Here is a 25,038-nt window from a genome sequence, read left to right as displayed (position 1 = left end):
CTGTACAGAGGAGTGGACCAAAATTCCTCCTGACATGTGCGCAAACCTCATCATCAACTGCAAAAAAAGTCTGACTGCTGTGCTTGCCAACAAGTGTTTTACCACCAAGTATTAAGTCTTGTTTGCCAGAGGGATCAAATACTTATTTCTCACTGCAAAATGCAAATTTATATAATTTATACAATGTGATTTCCTGGATTTTATTTTTGATATTCTCTCTCTCAATGTTAAAATTAACCTACCCTTTAAAATTATAGACTGTTTATGTCTTTGTCAGTGGGCAAACTTGCAAGGGATCAAATACTTATTTCCTCCACTGTAATCTGTTATGGGAGAGTTGGGAGGCTCCTATACACATTACATGGTTGGGTTCGGATGAATTTTATCTAATGTGTATGGAGACCTTGAGTCCTCAAGTAGTGAGTGCATTTCCCTCTCCTTTTGGCATTTCTCTTTATCACATTAGAGAAGGCAGATTATTCTGCCTTTCCGGTGGCTACGCTGGAATGTTAATACTTTGCAGGGTTTATGGGGCGAGATGCATACCATCCCTGTTTTCTTGCTTTGCTCCGCTGTCATCTTAATGTATTTAACAAAACAGCCGCCATTCTCCGGCCTCTTATTTCTTGGAGAAAGAGCAGCATATGTGTATATGACACTGAACAAATAAATGTAGTTCTTGCCCGGTTCATGCAGACTTTGAGGTTTCCCAACGTGTTGGAGAGGGCGATGAAATATTATTTGCTAATCAATTCTTCAATCAAGTTTTTTTTTCATGTATGTTTTAGGGTCTTTCTACATTATTATGTTACATGGTCTGTGAAGGCCATGATTGATCTCATACAAGTTTTATTGATTAAATCAGAAGCATGAAACAGACTTCGCAAGTACGGTATACATTAAGCAGCACTAAAGCAATTTTCTTTTATTGATTTTACTCACTAATTTATATAGTATCATTAGTGAGGAGCGAACGTGCTCAGATTAGGTGTTATCTGAGCATGCTCGTGTGCAAACAGAATGCGGTGTGCTAGAAAAATAAGTCCGAGTACTGGTGGCTGCGTGTTTCGTGGCTGTTCGACAGCCGCAACATATGCAAGGATCTTCAGCTCGTTAGGTGACACCCTGGGAATTACTTTAATTTCTGAAGAGCAGACGTGCACAACTTTTTTAATTTTTTTGTCCAAGTGCCAAATTGTGTGATTGTACCAAGGTCTACATAAAATTTAAAATGATATTCTGATCAGAGTTCTATATCGACAGTACTGTTAAAAAAACATCCTGTGCACCAATATTTAGCACTTCAGAAAACGTCAAGATGAGCACACAATGAGCACCGCTATCCCCATAGTTTGAAACTCACTGAACACAGAGGAGTCAGATGGCTGAAGGCCTCATGGAATGGCATTGCAGGCCACATGTAGCTTCTTGGCCACAGGTTGTACATTGCTGAGGAAGAGGGTCAATATCTATCACTAGAACTTACTGTGAGATGAAACTGTATACTGTACCACTGAAGTTTTCTACAGGGGGAAACCAGTACCTGATGTCACACATAATGATGATGACTGCACAGCTCCAGTCACACAATTATAATGTAAGCGATGACAGTTCTGACTCCTGACTGTACAATTATAAAATACATAATATATTATTATTAATACTGATCCTGCGAAAGGAATGTTGTTATAGTGTCCTCATCAAAGGGGTTGTCCTAGATTAGAAAATCATGGCTGCTTTCACCTGTAGAAAGTTATGGTACTGATTTATTTTTTATTTTTTTAAATATAGATTTTCTAATACTAGATAACCCCTTTAAATTATCGACCAGTTTCCCCCCCAAAAAAAATATAACTAAAATACCTGGTTTGATATTTTAAGCAATTTTATATTTTTCTTTTATTTATTTTTCTTGGAGGATTTATAATCAGTACAATTTTTTTTTTTGTAGACTATTTAAAACTATCTGCAAACCATAATAAAATGAACACTGAAGGCTTCTTCTCCTTTTTCCTAACTCTTTGCCTGTACATTTCATAATAACTCATTTTTGTTTGGTGCTGGGCTGTTTGGTGTTATGTTCTTCAGAGATCCCAAGAGGCGGCGTGTTTTTATGTTGCATACTTTCTGGAGGTTTGTGCCTGTGACTGGTTCCTGCCAAAGTCTCTCTGGCCTCTTTCGCTGCCATTTCCGATTTTGACCCATCAGGGGACAGGGATCTGCAATTGAAAGCAGATGTTTCTTACGGGTATTTCTTCTGCTGGATTTTTTTTTTTTTTTAAATGTGGATTTCATTTTTTGATCACATAGTTTTGTGCTTTAGTCTTTAACGAGATTGTGCAGGATTATGTTCTTTATTGCATGATTCTACCAGTAAAGCCTCAGTATCAGTGCAGTGCCCCCTCCTCAATATCAGTGCCAGTCTTGTGTGTAAAACGGGAACATTTTCTTTCTATTTTAATCAGAACGGGAACAGATCCCAGCAGAGGTAATAAGTGGGGCGTTCACAAGCTTTTTTTTTCGGGAATGTTTTCCTTTTCACCTCCTATTCCTCTCAGAAATAAAAACTGAATGGAAATGGAACCTGTATTACACCTACGGAAACAAAGCCTTATTCATGATCTGCCGCCTATAAACCAGTGAAATCTTTGAAGATCTGTGCACAGAGCATGTTCACACGTATCAGTCCTAGCCCCCGGTGGTGATCGTAATCTCACAGCATAAGTGCTGCAATCAATGCTATTATTTGCAGAAAATAAAAAAAATAGTTGCAGTGTACATTCAAGGTTTACATCATGAGAATTTCCTGATGCTAATGAAGTGTGAGCGTGTAGGTATACACTGGTATAAATTCTGTGGGTTCCAACGTTAAAGGGGTACTGCCATCTCCAAGATCCTATCCCAATATGTAGTGGGTGGAATTAGAATAAAATTAGCAAATACCTTAAATTAGAGCTGTAGTATAGTTCTTCTGATTTGTTATGTCACTTACCCCATGTGCAGGGCACTGTAGTAGCTTAGACATCCATGGTTACGACCATGAACAGCTAACTGTCACTATATGAGTGGCTATAACCATGAATACCTAAGCTACTGCAATGCTCTGCACATGGGGAAAGCGACATAGCCCATCAGAAGAACTATACTACACTTCTAATTGGAGATGTTTGCTAATATTATTATTATTATTACACCTACTACATATTGAGATAGGATCTTAGAGATGGGAATACTCTTTAAATATATATGAGACTTTCTGCTTCAAATCCTCTGCACAACGGTACTTTTATGATTACATGATTTAATGATTAAAGGGGTAATCCACTTTAAATAAAATGTCTAGGTCCATTCTTAGATTGTTTCTAATTAACACACTAATTTAAGTCTCTCTCCAATAATACACGGATGCCCTGGTTTTACTCTTGTTCCTAAGTCAAGGTGGCTTCACTTCCGACCCTGTGCTTGACACAGCGGAGAGTCATGTGCTTGACACAGCGGAGAGAGTCATGTGCTTGGCACAGTAGAGAGAGTCATGTGCTTGACGCAGCAGAGAGAGTCATGTGCTTGACGCAGCAGAGAGAGTCATGTGCTTGACGCAGCAGAGAGAGTCATGTGCTTAACGCAGCAGAGAGAGTCATGTGCTTGACGCAGCAGAGAGAGTCATGTGCTTGACGCAGCAGAGTGAGTCATGTGCTTGACGCAGCAGAGAGAGTCATGTGCTTGACGCAGCAGAGAGAGTGTCATGTGCTTGACACAGCAGAGAGAGTGTCATGTGCTTGACACAGCAGAGAGAGAGTCATGTGCTTGACACAGCAGAGAGAGAGTCATGTGCTTGACACAGCAGAGAGAGTCATGTGCTTGACGCAGCACAGAGTCATGTGCTTGACACAGCAGAGAGAGTCATGTGCTTGACACAGCAGAGAGAGTCATGTGCCGACATGAAGGGCCTACCATGTGCAACTGGAAAAAGTGGAGAAACCCGTGCTGACAGTAGTAAAAGATGCAGTGGAAAAAATATGAAGGTATAAATGCGGTTTTGCTTTTTAATTTATCAACGCGTTTTGAAGCACACCTGCTTCTTCCTCGGGACAAACCACATAAGTAGTTCTGTCTGATTGCTCGTTTCATTAGCTGAGCCAGCCTCCTTCTCTGTCTATACAAGAGTAATGAGGAGGTGGCTGGCTGAGCTACTGAAACAAGCAGTGAGTAGCGTACATGTGACTCTGATGAATCCTTCACACCACAAATTTTCTCCTTTACTGAACACTGGGCAAGAAGTGGAGCTTCCGAGGCCAAGGGTGAGACAGAGACATCAGTGCAGCTTTGGAAACTGTTGTCCAATAGTAAATTATATAGAATTACACCAAGAACACCTCAAAACTTCAATAAAGTGGATGATCCTAAGACCCTTTTAATCATGTGCAGAGGGTTTGGAGCTCTGTCTGAAAAACTGAGTCCTGACCAGGGTGCTGATGTACTAAGCCCACATAACATGCAAAGAAAAAGTGGGTGTTTTAAATTCTTATTTTTGTAGTCTCTTATATACTTTATCCACAGTCACTCAGAGACTCCGCATAGGGCCCTTTACCTCTTGGACACCTCGGTGCAGACATGGCATCATAGGTACAACGTGGCGGTCATTTTACATTTCCGTAAGCAGCAGGGAATAGCTTCATTTGATAGTTTCCTTCATTTCCTTAAATCTTCTATTCTCCGCTAGCTAAGCAGACTCCCTGAACAAATGAGATTTCCTTCTTCCTTTATTTACGCTGGATTGAGCCGCCTGGCAGTTCATTCTTTGTCAGGGCTTCAGAAGGAAAATGTATGGCGCAGAAGAACCGTAGAGGTTTTGTCTGGCCACTGCCGCTGTTATCAGTCACAGTCAGAAGCGGGTATCACGACTGGCAGAAAATCCCCATCCATGCAAGGTGGCGGCTAAAGAGGCAGCTGCATGTGTACAAATATACGGTACCCGTCCCACCACAACAGAGCAAGGACGCCCCATCAGTCCCCTGGCTCCTCTGCCTTGTTATAGACAGTAGCCAAATGTGCTCGTGTTAGTCACAAATGACTCCTTTAATACTAGATAGGCGGACCTGTAGTTATACAATTATTTCCATATTTATGAAGGTTTGTTATATGTTGTACAATAACACTGCGACGCTGAAAACCTGTTTCTAGTTGTACACAGTAGTCAACTGCTCCGGACAGTCCGTCTGATGCCTACGGGTCCACCAGAAAGGGGATATTCTCTCCTAAATACTGCAGATTAGTCACGTCACATTTACATATAGGATCCTCATCTTTTATCTATATGCAGTGGGGGGGGATTAGTATTTGATACACTGCTGATTCTGCAAGTTTTCCCACCTACAAAGAATGGAGAGGTCTGTTATTACCGTATTATCGTAGGTACACTTCGCCTGTGAGAGACAGGATCTAAAAATAAAAACGGAAAAATCCCATTGTATGATTTTTAAGTAATTAATTTGCATTTTATTGCATGAAATAAGTATTTGATACAATAAAAAAAACAGAACTTCATATTTGGTACAGAAACCTTTGTTTGCAATTACAGAGGTCAGACGTTTGCTGTAGTTCTTGACCAAGTTTGCACACTCTGCAGCAGGGATTTTTTTTCCAACTCCTCCATACAGATCTTCTACAGATCTTTCAGTTTCCGGGGCTGTTGCTGGGCAACATTGAGTTTCAGCTCCCTACAAAGATTTTCATTCATGTCTGGAGACTGGCTAGGCCGCTCCTCAGTTGCTCTGGCTGTGTTTCAGGTCATTGTCATGCTGGAAGACAGAGCCATGACCCATCTTCAACGCTCTTACTGAGGGAAGGAGGTTGTTGGCCAAAATCTCATGATACATGACCCCATCCATCCTCCCTTCAATATGGTGCAGTGGTCCTGTGCCCTTTGTAGAAAAGCCTCCCCAAAGTATGATGTTCCCCCACCTTTCTTCACAGTTGGGATGGTGTTCTTGGGGTTGTACTCATCCTTCTTCTTCCTCCAAACCCGGTGAGTGGAGTTGATACCAAAAAGTTCTATTTTGGTCTCATTTGACCATATGACCTTCTCACATGCCTCCTCTGGATGATCCAGATGGTTATTGGTGAACTTCAAACTGGCCTGGACATTTGCTGGCTTGAGCAGAGGGGGACCTTGCGTGTCCTGCAGGATTTGAATTTGTGATGGCGTAATGTGTTACTAAGAAAACTCACGGGAGTCTCTCACATCAGTACCCAGCACTGCCACCGGCACTTGGGACCAGAGTGTGCGGCTGCATGTATTTCTATGCACTTTCACACTCTGGTTCTGAGTGCCGGCGGCAGTGACCGGTATTGATGTAAGAGACTCGCCCAAGTTTCTCGCATTACACTCGGAAGTGTGACCCCGGCCTAACAGTAATGTTTGAGACTGGAGTCCCAGCTCTCTTCGGGTCATTGACCAGGGCTTGCAGTGTAGTTCAGAGCTGATCCCTGACCTTTCTCAGAATCATCCTTACCACACGAGACAATAAATATTTTTCATACAAGAAGAGTCAATACTTCAGACAACAGTTTGATTCTGGGCCTACACAACTTGTCTGGCTAATTAAGATACAATGCTGTGTCTTCACATTTCCATTTTCTAATAATTGTGCTACAGTTGTTGCCTTCTCACCAAACTGCTTGTCTATTGTCCTGTAGCACATCCCAGCCTTGTGCAGGTACAATTTTGTCCCTGGTGTCTTTAGACAGTTCTTTGGTCCTGGCCATGGTGGAGAGGTTGGAGTGTGATTGAGTGGGTGGACAGGTGCCTTTTATACAGGTAGCAAATTCAAACTGGTCTGTGAGAGCCAGAATTACTGCTGGTTGGCAGGTGATGAAATACTTATTCCATGCAATAAAATGCAGTTTAATTATGTAAAAATCATACAATGTGAATTTGTTCTTTTATTTTTACATTCCGTCTCTCACAGTTGACATTGACCTACAATAATAATTTAAGACCTCTCTGTTCTTTGTAGGTGGGAAAACTTGAAAAATCAGCAGTATATCAAATACTTATTTTCCCCACTGTATATGAGGGGTGGGAGTCATGACTGGATCCACACACAGTGATTTATAGTATTAGGCCGGGGTCACACTTGCGAGTGCAATGCGAGAAACTCGCGCACCAATACACGGCACTGCTGCCGGCACTCGGGACCAGAGCTTGCGGTTGCATGTGTGTGACCTCTGCCTTACTGCCATTTTTAGGTCAAACCCAGCATATGTACGGGTTACAGCTTTTATTGTGGCTTTTTTTTTCTCCAAAAAGTTAGTAACCTCACAATTTTTTTTTTTTTTTTTTTTTATTTGCAGCACTGGTTTGGTGCAACTAATGTAAGTTCCCTGCCCTTAGTATTATACTGGCGCAATCCACCGCCTTCATTTTGTATTGTTGACGCTTTGGTCGTCTTCCGCTGGTTGTCACCTGCCAGATCGCTGAGTCTTTGCTAGATGGTCCAGAAGGCACAACTCAGTGTAAAGGTACCTTCACACATAACGATATCGTTAACAATATCGTTGCTTTTTGTGACGTAGCAACGATATCGTTAAGGAAATCGTTCTGTGTGACAGCGACCAACGATCAGGCCCCTGCTGGGAGATCGTTGGTCGCTGAACAAAGTCCAGAACTTTATTTCGTCGCTGGATCTCCCGTGGACATCGCTGGATCGGCGTGTGTGACACCGATCCAGCGATGTCTTCACTGGTAACCAGGGTAAATATCGGGTTACTAAGCGCAGGGCCGCGCTTAGTAACCCGATGTTTCCCCTGGTTACCAGTGTAAAAGTAAAAAAAAACCAAACACTACATACTTACCTACCGCTGTCTGTCCCCGGCGCTGTGCTTCTCTGCTCTGGCTGTGAGCGTCGGTCAGCCGGAAAGCAGAGCGGTGACATCACCGCTCTGCTTTCCGGCCGCTGTGCTCACAGTCAGTACAGGAGGAGTGCAGAGAAGCAGAGCGCCGGGGACAGACAGCGGTAGGTAAGTATGTAGTGTTTGTTTTTTTTTACTTCTACGCTGGTAACCAGGGTAAACATCGGGTTACTAAGCGCGGCCCTGCGCTTAGTAACCCGATGTTTACCCTGGTTACCCGGGGACTTCGGGATCGTTGGTCGCTGGAGAGCTGTCTGTGTGACCAAACAGCGACGCTGCAGCGATCCGGATCGTTGTCGGTATCGCTGCAGCGTCGCTTAATGTGAAGGGGCCTTAAGTCTATGAGAGCCATACTGGGGGGGAAGGGGGCTCTCATAGACTTACACTGATAGATTGACTGTTACCTCTGACTTCCGGTCAATCAGAAGTTGCTCTGGAAAGAGCTGGTGATGGCATAGGTGGTTTTCCTTTTTGGATGCTGCCCTTCCCGTGGTTGTTCCTTCCCGGTGAAAGACCTGGCTATTTATTGCTTGCGTTGAGAAACACGTGATGGTGTCCCCGCGGCTTTTCTACATGCGGTTGGGGTATGACACAAAAGCACAAGCACAAAAGCCGTAGAGTTCTTTCTATAACTGTTGGCATAGTAAAATTTGCCTATAATATTGGTATAAACCAAATCCTTCTATATAATACATTTTGTGTTGTATTTGCGCCACATTTAGAGTCTCCAACCTTGTTAGTAGTGAAGATTGCATTAATTGTGGCTGGTGAGCAGACCCCCTTGGGCTTCTTGGCTCAGCGTCAGGTCTATTCCGGTACTCCAGACAATGAGCGTAATCTCCAGACAATGCTCTATTATATTCTATTCCACCCCTTGTGTTTTGAAATAGAGCAAAACAATATACAAGGAAGAAGGGTGAAGCGTGAATTCCCACCTGACACATGTGCGGTGGAGGCGCTCAGTGTGTGCAGTCTCTGGTGTCCGTGGGTGTGGAAGAGCCATCTGAACCGATCTCGTCAGCCCGCCGGATGGCTCTGTTTTATTGGACACAAATTAATCTGTGAGCCATATGTGCCTGCAGATAAGACATCTTAGAGCGTGTAACGGATTGTCCTGTTTTATGTCGGGCTTTGAAGTCATTTGCAAATCTTCATATAGAAATCTCACAACTTCTTCATACGGGTTTTTATTATGGTTTTGGTTTACGATGTTTGCAACATTAGATTAAAGTCTGGAGTCAACTTTGTGCTTTTATCGTATCTGCCCATAAGTCTGGATCTCATGGGAGCCATATGGGAACATACGGAAATTTGTCTCTGGAGGTGGAGGATATTCTTCTAGAATTATATCTGCACAGACCTTTTGATGTGACCATGATAATGTAACAATGATGTAGACTTGATAAAGTAAGGAAATCCTCATTGATGTGGCGTTCCTATCCCGCAGAATTGCAAATAGATTCTCATGAGAACTATTGTGTGGGTGTTGTGGGGTTTTTTTATGCGGTCACCACATAGATATACTGTCCCTATGGAGCTTTCTATTTTCCGTGTTGGTGACATGTAATGTCTTTTCAATGTGTACATTTAAATGCATCTTCAGGAGAAAGTTACCTGGAAGAGGCATATTAAGAGGTGACCTTCAGAGACACAAAGTTTCCATGTGTTCAGGGCCACACTTTCCCATACTCCACATTACCTACCCCCTGCTTAACCCAGATGGATTTTCCAGCGATCGCCCTGTTCATCAGCATCGCGTGGTAGTTCTTCTACATGTGCATAAACAGGACAAAGCCGTTCAGTATTAGGAAATGAGGTTATTTGTGTGGGTGCCTCTCCTCAGAACTTTAACTATTAGATTCTTCGAATCTACCAATGTATTTTCCATAAGGCAGTGTCACGGTATAGCGGGAATCGAGCATCCCATGGAACATTTATATGGCTTAGAAAACGGGAACGCATATTTCGTATTAGGTTTCATACATTTTGTGTCTTCTTTCCTAATAGAAGGGTATTAGCACAGTTGCCAGTGAGGATGCAAAAAGAAAACCATCTTTTATGCCTTCGACCATATGTTTGTGGCACGCTTGATGAGGTTTTTTCGACATGTGCGACATGGTGTTGTGGCTCAATTTGCACCACAGGTTGAAAGAACTTACCAGTAGTTGACCAAAGTATGCCAACTTATAGATATACAATTGTAGGGTTTCTACTCATTCTATTCACTCTCATTTAACGGTTGAAGTAGACACGGAAAGCGGTTTCAGTAAAATCTCCAGGCTGGTTTATTAACCTTCAGAAACCGCTCAGCATAACCAAACGAAAAGACAGCCTTATCCAGCACAGAATGAAAACAGAAAGTAAATAGTCGATACACTAGTGCGGGTTCGCCCGCTCAGGCTAGTGTCCAGCTTTTGAGTGCTTAAGTAAACACAAGCCATGCTAGAGGTCTATACACCTCCAGACACAGACACTGAATGAGACAATTGGTCTTTTTTAATCTGCCATACAACGCCCCCCCCGTGGATATATTACGCGTGCTGGAACCTGGTTTCCTGGGCTTACATCACCGACGCTACCAACCTCAATGATGCATATCTCTCCTCAAGGACCTGTCCAACGGCCATTTACACAGTCTACAGAGGTCCAAGGTGTATCCAGCATGAGCCACTTTGATAAATCTGGTGCTTATTAGACTGTTCTAAGTTTGCAACTTTAGTAAATTTTAGTAAATCAAGGAGATTTTGCCAGAATTCTGGTGTTAAACACCTTGAAATGTGCCAAAATGTTGTGACTTTTGTTGCTGTTGCCCCACTCCCAGCCTGCTGCACCTACTTTTAGGAAAGTGGACAGATCTAGTGTAGGTTGGGGTTATAACCAAGCTTGCCCAACTAACTCCTGATAATTGACTCCACTACACTTCTGGTGATGGCGTATGGCAGTTGAAGGTTGCACCAAATTCACTAAGAGACGCTTCTTATTCGGCTCGCTAATAGAGCCTGTGTGTTGTGCCTGTCACACGACCACGACACCTGCAGCTGTGGCAGCAGACACCTGAATATCGGGAGCGGCCCAGGGATCCGGGTTCCCGCTGCAGCTATTCTGTAAGCTCTATTAGGCTGGTTTCACACTAGCGTTCGGCAGTCTTCTTCCTCCGTTAAGCCCCGCCCATTGCCACACCCCTTCCTTCAGCTCCGCCTACGTCTGCATGCGTCCTGCGTACCTATCTTTAGCATTGGGTACGCAGGCCATTCGGATGTATGCGAATGCCTCCGCATGCGTCGTTTTGACGCTGCGCCAACGCAACAAAATGTAACATGTTGCGTTCCACGCAGTTAAGCGCAGCTTCAAAACGATGCATGCGGAGGCATCCACATGGCCTGTGTACCCAATGTTAAAGATAGGGTAAACAGGACGCATGTAGATGTAGGCGGAGCTGAAGGAAGAGGTGCGGCAGTGGGCGGGGCTTAACGGAGGAAGAAGGCTACCATTCCACAGCCCTGCCGAACGCTAGATGATAATGTGTGTAAACTGTAAAGCGCTGTGGAATATGTTAGCGCTATATAAAAATAAAGATTATTATTATTAGTGTAAAACCAGCCTTCGCAAACCGAATAAGGCACCCATTCAGGAAAGATCATTTCCCTTATTGCTTCCAGGAGAAATGCAACACTACTTTTAAAGGGGTTCTTCACCTTTAGGGACAATAGTAGTTTCTTACTTAAAGGGAACCTGTCAGCAGGATTGTGCACAGTAACTTACAGACAATGTCAGGTCGGCGCCGTTAGATGGATTACATATACAAATAAACACCGTGTGCACTGCTATATATGTGGTGCAGAGACTAGGTTCCCAAACCATCAGCAATAAAGTATAGAAAGTCTCGCACTCAACTTCAGTCTCATTGATTAGTGAATTTTATTGGTGCAAGGTAGCACTGGAAACGTTTCAGCTCATATAGAGCTTTCATCAGTCACTACAATGTATGAAAAGATATATATACATAAGGAACATAAAAAAATTGAGAAAACATAACAAACAATGTACAAATCAAATACAAAAATAAAAAATCAAAATATAATGAAACAAAAGTATGTACAGATTTGCGCAGAAGCATGTAATAGCCAGAGATATACTTCATGAATGTGCTAAATGTAACGCTTCATTATATTTTGTTTCATTATATTTTGATTTTTGTATTTGATTTGTACATTTTGTTATGTTTTCTCAATTTTTTTATGTTCCTTATGTATATATATCTTTTCATACATTGTAGTGACTGATGAAAGCTCTATATGAGCTGAAACGTTTCCAGTGCTACCTTGCACCAATAAAATTCACTAATCAATGAGACTGAAGTTGAGTGCGAGACTTTCTATACTTTATGTTAGATGGATTACAATGATACCTTGGTTGATGAAATCCTTCTTGTGGTTGTTTAATCTTTATTTTCAGTTTACAGTTATTATTATTATTATTATTTATTATTATAGCGCCATTTATTCCATGGCGCTTTACATGTGAGGAGGGGTATACATAATAAAAACAAGTACAATAATCTTAAACAATACAAGTCACAACTGGTGCAGGAGGAGAGAGGACCCTGCCCGCGAGGGCTCACAATCTACAAGGGATGTAATGATATGCTTCTTGTGGTGCTTCTTGTGGTGCTCTGCTTAGGTATTTATACTGACCACTGCTGACAGGTCACTGATCCCTCAGTGAACTGCTCCCTAGTTTACATGATGAATATTTTATATACTGTACTTCTTGGAAAAAAATATATTCCCTTCTGCAGGCGGGCGCCAGCACTGCAGCATGATCGCATATATATTGTGCAGGTAATCCTTTTCTTTCGAGTGTCTGTAGGCAACTGTGCACAATCCTCCTGACAGGTTACCTTTAAAGGGAATCTGTTAACACATTTGACTTATCTAAACTATTAATATGGGCAGAGTGGCTATAGACTGCCGAAAAAGTCTGTATGTCTGATATCAGATGCCTTGTTGTTGAGAAATTATCGTTTATCACTTCATATAAATTACCTCTTCCAGACTATGGAGAGGACGCTGCCTGCAAGATAACTCTGCCTCCAGAGCTTGTTTACATGAATGGGGAGTTACCAGTGTGAGACAAGTAACTAACACAGAACTGGAGAAATGAAATTTGTCGTCTTGCAAACATATTTTTTGCTTCTCTCTCAACTCTGCTGTATTGTACCAATGTTACAACCCTGTCTGCCTATGAGCTGGAAGCTGAGAGGAACCTGCAGATGTGTCCGGTATAATCACGCACCGCTCTGCAGTGAGATCAGGAGAGCGGCCATTCACATCCTACGGGTAACCTTTACACATCACAATGTTAGGCATCACAATGGTAACCCTCCTTTGTGTAAAATAAGCTCTGGAGGCAGAGTTATCTTCCAGGAAGTGACCTTCTGAGAGCCTGGAAGAGGTCATTTATATAAAGTGATTAAAGCGACTCTGTCACCCCCTCCAGCCGTTAGAAACTAAAAGAGCCACCTTGTGCCGCAGTAATGCTGCATTCTGACAAGGTGGCTCTTTTAGTTATTGGTGCAGTCAAAGCAGAAATAAAGCGTTTTATAATTTCACAAAAATACCTGTCTTTAGCCCCGGAGGCAGGTGTTAACCCCCCTGCTGCACACGCCACACTGCCGTCACTCAAGGCTTCTTCGGCACCGGGCGCCACCCCCTCCGCGCTGTTTTCAAGTCAAATCCGGCGCCTGCGCTGTTTTGTTCTGCCTGGGGCAGGCGCAATGAGCACTGCCCGTCTGACCTCAGATGCAGTCTTGCAGACTGCGCCTGTGCGGCCACCCACCTTGTGAATCCCAGCCCCGCACTGTGCATAATGCACTTTTTTTTTTTACGTATATGGGTTAACTGAGAATCCATCAGTGAGCTCATTCTGACGTGAATATATATACACACAAAAAATTAAGCGACCACTGCAAAATGTTCAGTTTGTTTGATTTTTCTGTTTATAAGTATATTTTTGAGTAAAATGTAAATTGTTCTTTTAGTCTCTAAACTTCTGACAGTCTCCGAATTTCCAAGCAATAAATTTTGTATTTTTTTTCTGACAAAGAAAAATGGTAAAAATAAAAAAAAATAAAAAAGTGCTTTCACACCTCAAATAATGCAAAGAAAACAAGTTCATAATAATTTAGAAACAACAATACTAATTTTTTAACTCAGAAAGAGTTCAGAAATCAATATTTTGTGGAATAACCATGATTTTTATCACGGCTTTCATATGTCTTGGCATGCTTTCCACCAGTCTTTCACACTGCTCTTGGGTGACCTTATGCCGCTCCTAGTACAAAAATGTAAGCAGTTCTTCTTTGTTTGGTGGCTTGTGACTATCCATCATCCTCTTGATTACATTCTAGAGGTTTTCAATGGGGTTCAGGTCTGGAGATTGAGCTGCCCATGACAGGGATTTGATGCAGTGGCTTCTTAATTTTTGGCAGAGCTGGCTGTGTATATGTATGTGTGTATGTGTGTGTATATATATATATATATATATATATATTTTACCTAATTGTCGGCAAAAATGTGTAATAGTGGGATTTAGTGAAATGATTGTAATGCAGAGTCCTGTATTAAAATCATTTTCTTATTAAAGTGGAGGTATGAATGAGCTTTCTAAATCAAATTTCCCCTAATAAGGGTATTTTTTTAACCCCTCTGTGACCTTAGACGTACTATCCCGTCGAGGTGCCCTGGGCTTATCTGACCCTGGACGGGATAGTACGTCATAGCCGATCGGCCGCGCTCACGGGGGGAGCGCGGCCGATCGCGGCCGGGTGTCAGCTGCTTATCGCAGCTGACATCCGGCACTATGTGCCAGGAGCGGTCACGGACCGCCCCCGGCACATTAACCCCTGGCACACCGCGATCAAAGATGATCGCGATGTGCCGGCGGTGCAGGGAAGCACCGCGCAGGGAGGGGGCTCCCTGCGGGCTTCCCTGAGCCCCCCGCAGCAACGCGATGTGATCGCGTTGCTGCGAGGGTCTCCTCACCTCCCTCCCTGCTCGAGCCCCGGATCCAAGATGGCCGCGGATCCGGGTCCTGCAGGGAGGGAGGTGGCTTCACAGAGCCTGCTCAGAGCAGGCACTGTGAAGCAGCCTGCACTCATATCAGATCAGTGATCTGACAGAGTGCTGTGCAAACTGTCAGATCACTGATCTGTGATGTCCCCCCCTGGGACAAAGTAAAAAAGTAAAAAAAAAAATTTCCAAATGTGTAAAAAAAATAAAAAAAAATATTCCAAAATAATGAAAAAAAAAAAAAATATTATTCCCATAAATACATTTCTTCATCTAAATAAAAAAAAAAAAACCAATAAAAGTACACATATTTAGTATCGCCGCGTCCGTAACGGCCCGACCTATAAAACTGGCCCACTAGTTAACCCCTTCAGTAAACACCGTAAGAAAAAAAAAAAAAAAACGAGGCAAAAAACAACGCTTTATTATCATACCGCCGAACAAAAAGTGGAATAACACGCGATCAAAAGGACAGATATAAATAACCATGGTACCGCTGAAAGCGTCATATTGTCCCGCAAAAAAAGAGCCGCCATACAGCATCATCAGCAAAAAAATAAAAAAGTTATAGTCCTGAGAATAAAGCGATGCAAAAATAATTATTTTTTCTGTAAAATAGTTTTTATCGTATAAAAGCGCCAAACCATAAAAAAATGATATAAATGAGGTATCGCTGTAATCGTACTGACCCGAAGAATAAAACTGATTTATCAATTTTACCAAACGCGGAACGGTATAAACGCCTCCCCCAATAGAAATTCATGAATAGCTGGCTTTTGGTCATTCTTCCTCACAAAAATCGGAATAAAAAGCGATAAAAAAATGTCACGTGCCCAAAAATGTTTTCAATAAAAACGTCAACTCGTCCCGCAAAAAACAAGACCTCACATGACTCTGTGGACCAAAATATGGAAAAATTATAGCTCTCAAAATGTGGTATTGCAAAAAATATTTTTTGCAATAAAAAGGGTCTTTCAGTGTGTGACGGCTGCCAATCATAAAAATCCGCTAAAAAACTCGCTATAAAAGTAAATCAAACCCCCCTTCATCACCCCCTTAGTTAGGGAAAAATAAAAAAAAATGTATTTATTTCCATTTTCCCATTAGGGCTAGGGTTAGGGCTAGGGTTAGGGCTAGGGCTAGGGTTAGGGCTAGGGTTAGGGTTAGGGCTAGGGTTAGGGCTAGGGTTAGGGCTAGGGTTAGGGCTAGGGTTAGGGCTAGGGTTAGGGCTAGGGTTAGGGCTAGGGTTAGGGCTAGGGTTAGGGCTAGGGTTAGGGTTAGGGCTAGGGTTAGGGCTAGGATTAGGGTTAGGGTTAGGGTTGGGGCTACAGTTAGGGTTGGGGCTAAAGTTAGGGTTAGGGTTTAGATTACATTTACAGTTGGGAATAGGGTTGGGATTAGGGTTAGGGGTGTGTCAGGGTTAGAGGTGTGGTTAGGGTTACCGTTGGAATTAGGGTTAGGGGTGTGTTTAGATTAGGGTTTCAGTTATAATTGGGGGGTTTCCACTGTTTCGGCACATCAGGGGCTCTCCAAACACGACATGGCGTCCGATCTCAATTCCAGCCAATTCTGCGTTGAAAAAGTAAAACAGTGCTCCTTCCCTTCCGAGCTCTCCTGTGTGCCCAAACAGGGGTTTACCCCAACATATGGGGTATCAGCGTACTCAGGACAAATTGGACAACAACGTTTGTGGACCAATTTCTCCTGTTACCCTTGGGAAAATACAAAACTGGGGGCTAAAAAATAATTTTTGTGGGAAAACAAAAAGATTTTTTATTTTCACGGCTCTGCGTTATAAACTGTAGTGAAACACTTGGGGGTTCAAAGTTCTCACAACACATCTAGATAAGTTCATTGAGGGGTCTAGTTTCCAATATGGGGTCACTTGTGGGGGGTTTCTACTGTTTAGGTACATTAGGGGCTCTGCAAACGCAATGTGACGCCTGCAGACCAATCCATCTAAGTCTGCATTCCAAATGATGCTCCTTCCCTTCCGAGCCCTCCCATGCGCCCAAACGGTGGTTCCCCCCCACATATCGGGTATCAGCGTACTCAGGACAAATTGGACAACAACTTTTGTGGACCAATTTCTCCTGTTACCCTTGGGAAAATACAAAACTGGGGGCTAAAAAATAATTTTTGTGGGAAAACAAAAAGATTTTTTATTTTCACGGCTCTGCGTTATAAACTGTAGTGAAACACTTGGGGGTTCAAAGTTCTCACAACACATCTAGATAAGTTCATTGAGGGGTCTAGTTTCCAATATGGGGTCACTTGTGGGGGGTTTCTACTGTTTAGGTACATTAGGGGCTCTGCAAACGCAATGTGACGCCTGCAGACCAATCCATCTAAGTCTGCATTCCAAATGATGCTCCTTCCCTTCCGAGCCCTCCCATGCGCCCAAACGGTGGTTCCCCCCCACATATCGGGTATCAGCGTACTCAGGACAAATTGGACAACAACATTTAGGGTCCAATTTCTCCTGCTAACCTTGGAAAAATACAAAACTGGGGGCTAAAATATAATTTTTGTGGAAAAAAAAATATTTTTTATTTGCATGGCTCTGCGTTATAAACTGTAGTGAAATACTTGGGGGTTCAAAGCTCTCACAACACATCAAGATGAGTTCCTTAGGGGGTCTACTTTCCAAAATGGTGTCACTTGTGGGGGGTTTCTACTGTTTAGGTACATTAGGGGCTCTGCAAACGCAATGTGACGCCTGCAGACCATTCCATCTAAGTCTGCATTCCAAATGGCGCTCCTTCCCTTCCGAACCCTCCCATGCGCCCAAACGGTGGTTCCCCCCCACATATGGGGTATCAGCGTACTCAGGACAAATTGGACAACAACTTTTGTGGTCCAATTTCTCCTCTTACCCTAGAGAAAATACAAAACTGGGGGCTAAAAAATAATTTTTGTGGGAAAAAAATTTTGTTTTATTTTTATGGCTCTGCATTATAAACTTCTGTGAAGCCCTTGGTGGGTCAAAGTGCTCACCACACATCCAGATAAGTTCCTTAGGGGGTCTACTTTCCAAAATGGTGTCACTTGTGGGGGGTTTCAATGTTTAGGCACATCAGTGGCTCTCCAAACGCAACATGGCGTCCCATCTCAATTCCTGTCAATTTTGCATTGAAAAGTCAAACGGCGCTCCTTCCCTTCCGAGCTCTCCCATGCGCCCAAACAGTGGTTTACTGCCACATATGGGGTATCAGCGTACTCGGGACAAATTGGACAACAACTTTTGAGGTCCAATTTCTTCTCTTACCCTTGGAAAAATAAAAAATTGGGGGCAAAAATATAATTTTTGTGAAAAAATATGATTTTTTATTTTTACGGTTCTGCATTATAAACTTCTGTGAAGCACTTGGTGGGTCAAAGTGCTCACCACACCTCTAGATAAGTTCCTTAGGGGGTCTACTTTCCAAAATGGTGTCACTTGTGGGGGGTTTCAATGTTTAGGCACATCAGTGGCTCTCCAAACGCAACATGGCGTCCCATCTCAATTTCTGTCAATTTTGCATTGAAAAGTCAAACTGCGCTCCTTCCCTTCCGAGCTCTCCCATGCGCCCAAACAGTGGTTTACTGCCACATATGGGGTATCAGCGTACTCAGGACAAATTGGACAACAACTTTTGAGGTCCAATTTCTTCTCTTACCCTTGGAAAAATAAAAAATTGGGGGCAAAAATATAATTTTTGTGAAAAAATATGATTTTTTATTTTTACGGTTCTGCATTATAAACTTCTGTGAAGCACTTGGTGGGTCAAAGTGCTCACCACACATCCAGATAAGTTCCTTAGGGGGTCTACTTTCCAAAATGGTGTCACTTGTGGGGGGTTTCAATGTTTAGGCACATCAGTGGCTCTCCAAACGCAACATGGCGTCCCATCTCAATTCCTGTCAAGTTTGCATTGAAAAGTCAAATAGCGCTCCTTCCCTTCCGAGCTCTCCCATGCGCCCAAACAGTGGTTTACTGCCACATATGGGGTATCAGCGTACTCAGGACAAATTGGACAACAACTTTTTGGGTCCAATTTCTCCTGTTACCCTTGGTAAAATAAAACAAATTGGAGCTGAAGTAAATTTTTTGTGTAAAAAAGTTAAATGTTCATTTTTATTTAAACATTCCAAAAATTCCTATTAAACACCTGAAGGGTTAATAAACTTCTTGAATGTGGTTTTGAGCACCTTGAGGGGTGCAGTTTTTAGAATGGTGTCACACTTGGGCATTTTCTATCATATAGACCCCTCAAAATGACTTCAAATGAGACGTGGTCCCTAAAAAAAAATGGTGTTGTAAAAATGAGAAATTGCTGGTCAACTTTTAACCCTTATAACTCCCTAACAAAAAAAAAAATTGGTTCCAAAATTATGCTGATGTAAAGGAGACATGTGGGAAATGTTACTTATTAAGTATTTTGTGTGACATATCTCTGTGATTTAATTGCATAAAAATTCAAAGTTTGAAAATTGCGAAATTTTCAAAATTTTCGCCAAATTTCCGTTTTTTTCACAAATAAACGCAGGTACTATCAAAGAAATTTTACCACTATCATGAAGTACAATATGTCACGAGAAAACAATGTCAGAATCACCAGGATCCGTTGAAGCGTTTCGGAGTTATAACCTCATAAAGGGACAGTGGTCAGAATTGTAAAAATTGGCCTGGTCATTAACGTGCAAACCACCCTTGGGGGTAAAGGGGTTAAGGGTTTGTAATGAGATAAAGGTCACTTCTGCTGTATTATTAGGTCTGGTGTCAGAGCGGACTGTCAGTTATTACACTTCTCACACTGGTAACGCCCCCCTTTCTTGTAAAATAAGCTCTGGAGGCAGATTCTCGGAGAGATCTTTGTCCCGCCCATAGATTTGAACAGCTCATTTCCATATCAAGACAAAAAGCATATTTCTGTGGAATAAAACATCAGATTGCAGATATCAATGTACCATTTTATTCAACTCTCAATGACCTACATGTCCATATAGACGCTGAGAAGGGCAGATCTTACTGACAGATTCCTTTTAAGGAGGTAGAAGGTGCCACCACGGGCACTGTACTGCCTGTATATACCACCTTGAATAATGTTGATGTAGAAAATTTAAGCCCTGGACCTTATAGTGTATGCATTGTACAAGCTTCTGGCTCATTTAATCCCTGTCTCTGTTTTGGTATTTTGATCATTGTCTGATATCAGCAATATAATTTGCTAAATGCTGCAGAATGCCGGCGAATTCTTTGTTACTCAACGTAATATGACTCCATTCTAAATTAGGTCTGGATAATGTAAGACCTTTCCAAGTCCTGCAGTCGGAAAACCGTTTTTAATTTAGTCAGTATAGTCAATACTTAGAGAGCCTGTGAGAGATTAAAGGACAGGGCTTAAATTTCCTATTTTGAAAAGTAATACATTTTGTGTGAGGCCTCCTGGTAATTTGACCTCTTAATAGCTGCCATCATCTGACTTTGACCCCAGCGCAGGAACTTTCTTCGCTAGATTTGGCATTCTTCACCACTGAAAGAATTTCAGTATTATATGTATTTTGCATTCTGTGTAGCAAGTTTCAATACCTTGATATGAAGATGTTAAAACATGTGAAAGGAAATATTCTTATACTGGAAAAACTGATTTTAAAAATTGATTTTAAAAATAAGCAACTTGGCAATTTGTTTTGAAAAATGTTCTCTGTTCTCAACAATGGCTGGTTCTTTAGGTTAGCAGCCACTGTTCACTGAACATGCGGAGTACGAGCGTTCCAAGTATTGTGTAGTGCTCGGATCCCAGTAAGTGCGTTATCTGAGCCGGGCGCAGAGAGAGAATTTTTCCGTCCTCGTTTGCCATTCACTTCCATTATGCTCGCTACATGCAAACGTGCTCGATTCAAGTATTTCACTGTTCGATCAACATTACTTTCCAGGAGAGCTTGTAAGCACTGCACTGAAGCTGGCTGGGATCATTAGAGTGCACTGTTCGCTCCCAATCCCGGCCAGATTCAGTGCCTAAACGCATTGGCGACCCCACAGTTCGGGCCAGTAGAGCATTGATGCCGCTGGTCCAAAATGGTCAAACGGTCAGGAGCGCACTGTTCCTCAAAGAGCAGAGAGGATGGGGAACAGTGCACTCATGACAAAGACATTAGTGATGTATTTTCAAGGTTCTCCCGCCAGTTACAATGCTCAAAACTAGAGATATCCAGTGGCCAGGCCAATATTACGTATATTGGCTGCTGGACAGGAACACGGAGTATTGCCTCCTACCTGATGGCATCTGCAGTTCCTGTTTGATTATCCTGCCTGGCGCATTGTCTTACGTGCGTCACGCTTCAACACTGACCTCCTGGCAGGCCAGCTAATCAGAAGAGCAGTCTGGGAAGCCAGCAGGTTCGAGGCTGTTCACAGGGCTTCCATCCAGCAGCCATGGATTACTGATTCGGCTCCTGGACCAGGCTACTTCAAGTCAATTCAGTATCTGTATTATGTGGATGGCTTCTTAAGGTACCGTCACACTTAGCGACCAACGATGCTGGTAACCAGGGTAAACATCGGGTAACTAAGCGCAGGGCCGCGCTTAGTAACCCGATGTTTACCCTGGTTACCATCCTAAAAGTAAAAAAAAACAAACAGTACATACTTACCTACAGCTGTCTGTTCTCCAGCGCTGTGCTCTGCACTCCTCCTGTACTGGCTGTGTGAGCACAGCGGCCGGAAAGCAGAGCGGTGACGTCACCGCTCTGCTTTCCGGCTGACCGACGCTCACAGCCAGTGCAGGAGGAGTGCAGAGCACAGCGCTGGAGGACAGACAGCGGTAGGTAAGTATGTACTGTTTGGTTTTTTTACTTTTAGGATGGTAACCAGGGTAAACATCGGGTTACTAAGCGCGGCCCTGCGCTTAGTTACTCGATGTTTACCCTGGTTACCAGTGAAGACATCGCTGAATCGGTGTCACACACGCCGATTCAGCGATGTCTGCGGGGATTCCAGCGACCAAATAAAGTTCTGGACTTTCTTCCCCGACCAGCGACAGCACAGCAGGGGCCTGATCGCTGCTGCCTGTCACACTGGACGATATCGCTAGCGAAGGCGCTGCAACGTCACGGATCGCTAGCGATATCGTCTAGTGTGACGGTACCTTTAGGGCTTTGTTTTTTCACAGACCTATAGACTGTCACTGAAGAGTTTGATCAGTATCTCAAAATCAGACATTTCTCGATATTTTGTTGTGGACCACGTGGTACGTAAAAAGACATGGACATGTGATCTGCCCCATAGACTATATTGGGTACGTGTTTTATCCATGACGTCCTGACGTCGGAATGAGGCCAGGCCATAGTACAAAAAAATCCATCAGTAATTGGGAGATGTGACATTCGTTAGGTCAATCCCCTGTATGCGATCTAATAGGATACTCTTAAGATGACAATGGGCCCCGTGCACTGAGAGCACCTGAATGACGCCCTACAGACATAATGGTAAAGCCTTACCTTATGGACTCGTCGCTAGTGATGAGTGCAAGTGCTTATTACTCGAGTTTGCCATGGTGCTCGGGTATGCACCGAGTATCATGTTCCCGCATGTTTTGTGGCTGTCTAACCGCCATGGAACACAAAGACGCGAACATGTCACTCGAGCACCAGTGATGCTCTGTGCGTACCCAAGCACCCATGGCAAACTTGAGTAACGAGCACTTGTTCTCATCACTACTCTACACCATTTCTACACTTCTGTTCATGTCATCCACTGCATCTGCCTATGTAAGTGGACAAATCCTAGCTACTGGGTAGAAGTGTCTCCCATAGTACTGTCAATTCTGCAGATTGTCACATGCAGATTTGTCCATATGGACAACAAACCATCATGTTAGAAGTAGCTTATAAGCAGGGACGAGGCTGAGCAGCAGGAGATCGCTGAGAAATTCTATATAAGGATGTAATTTTTTTTAACATCTAACATTTTGGCAAAGTTTTATTAAATTCCCAGAAACTTCATCAAAATAGAGATTTTACAAGAGTCACTGCAAAAATGTGAGCATATGTTCTTATACCGATACACCCATAGGCTGTAACACACTACTTTCACAGAAAGGAAGACACTCACATATATTGTGTAATATAAGCAATAGCTTCAGCAATGATATTCTTGTGAGTGGGGCGGTCAGTGACCCCGTTACGGTGCCAGCCTTTCCACATTTCCATTCATTCACTGCAGTTCATCTATGGGTACATGATAGTGGGCTTTGTGTGAATATTATACTCATCCCCCTAAAATAACACATATTAATAGTAATTCTAAGTTGTCATTCATGAAATTTCTACATTTACCAAGTCTGTTTGGGAAAAACAGTGTCGAAATCTGTTTTCACAGGGGTTGCAGGAGTCTGGCTTTTTTTATAGCTCATTCCATAGACAGCACAAGAAATCTAATGCAAATTTTGCTTCAAATTCACTGCAAAATATGTGCTGCATGATTTGGATACATCACCTCAGTTGGTATATTGGGGTGATCGACAATGAATCTACCGTACATGTCGCTACCCTTGGGGAATAATTTCGATCCCATTTTGGGCCACTCAATCAGTGTTTACAGATCAGATGAGGCACTGGACTTCTGATTCCAGAACAAAAATAAGTCATTAAAGATCTCTGGCCTTATTATCACACTGCGTTCCTAAGAGATTGAGTTAAAGGGAAACTGTCATCAGGATATTAGACTAGCTTAGACTAAAGGCCCTTTAATGCTTATTAAATCCATACGTTGCTTGTAGTTTTTAGTTTGGTAATTGTAGAGATGATTGTAGGCCTTGATGCTTTAATTGCAAATGCAGGGGGGCGTACACTGCACCTCCAACTCTCCTGCCGCTCTCCCTTTTCTCTGCCCACTGCCGGCCTCTGATGGATAGGTCCCTTTTCTCGGGGTCCTGCCTCCCCTTTCCTAGATTCTGCGCAGGCGCCGTTATTGCCCTGGTCGTCTCATCAGAGGGGGCGACACATGCGCTGTAAGCTCCTAATGACACTGCGAGAGCTGGACCACCGATCTGCGCGTGCACTGCCCCCTCTGATGAGACGGCCCCGGGCAGTGCCTGCACAGAATCTTGGGCAGGGGAGGCAGGATTCATCAAAGTCCGGCAGCAGGCAGGGAAAAGGGCCAGAGGCAGGAGAGCTGGAGGTACGGTGTCCGCCCCATGCACTTGTGATTTAGACTTCAAGGCCGGATTTCTCTACAATTTCCAAATGAAATACTACAAGCAAAGTCTGAATGTAGTCAGCATTAAAGGGCCGCTACACACTTTCCTTTACATCGGAGTCTAATAACCTGTTTACAGATTGCTTATTGCTTTTTTTAACATTACTTTGCTGAATTTTTTGAAGCATCCCAGTCAGAATACATCTGTCTGGATGCAGTTTGTGATGTTTTATTGCTTCAGTCTATTTTTTTGATGTATCTTTTCATTATATGAGATGTAGTGATTTTGATGCGTTTCTGCTTCAAAAAGCTCATCAAAAACCTCTGCAAAAATTTGCGTGTTGCTGCAATTTATATGCAAGGAAATGCATTAAAAATTGACGACTTTTTTTTTTATAATACTCGTGGGTTTTCTCAATTCACATGAATGGGTAAGCTTAATGCAAGCAGATTTAAAGTGTTATTTACGGTATGTGGATTTTGGTGTGGAAATTGTGCCAAGTGAACATACCTTAAGGGCAAGTGCAGTCCACCATATATTCTCTCATCCAAGGAAATCGGGCCAAATGTGCAAATCACACTCTGATCAGTTTGATCATAGTGTGATCTGATTCTCTTCGCTGGAGAAAAAAATGTCTCCATCTTCTCCATTTTGTCAGTCTGTGGAAATCGAACTGCACTCAGATGTCACCCGAGTGCAGTCGATTGCTTCCTCAGACTCATTGACTTTCACGGCCACGTGCTATGCAAATATCGGATCTAACTCTCAGGTGTGCTCCGTGATGGTCCAAGGAAAAAATTGGACGTGCACAGCTCCATAGACTAACATTGGTCCGAGTGCGTTGCAATGTTTTGTCAGATCACACTGGGATCGAA

General features: G+C 42.9%; 1 protein-coding gene across 5 annotated transcripts in view; it reads left to right on the top strand.

The window, feature by feature from the left end:
* Positions 1-25,038, top strand: part of ABR (ABR activator of RhoGEF and GTPase) — a 427,958-nt gene that overhangs the window by 377,186 nt on the left and 25,734 nt on the right. The window lies entirely within an intron of this gene.

This window comes from Ranitomeya imitator, chromosome 3 (genome assembly GCF_032444005.1).
Source record: "Ranitomeya imitator isolate aRanImi1 chromosome 3, aRanImi1.pri, whole genome shotgun sequence".
Lineage (NCBI taxonomy): Eukaryota > Metazoa > Chordata > Amphibia > Anura > Dendrobatidae > Ranitomeya > Ranitomeya imitator.
The sequence above is the reverse complement of the archived record's forward strand: the minus strand, read 5'-3'. Positions and strand labels throughout refer to the sequence as shown.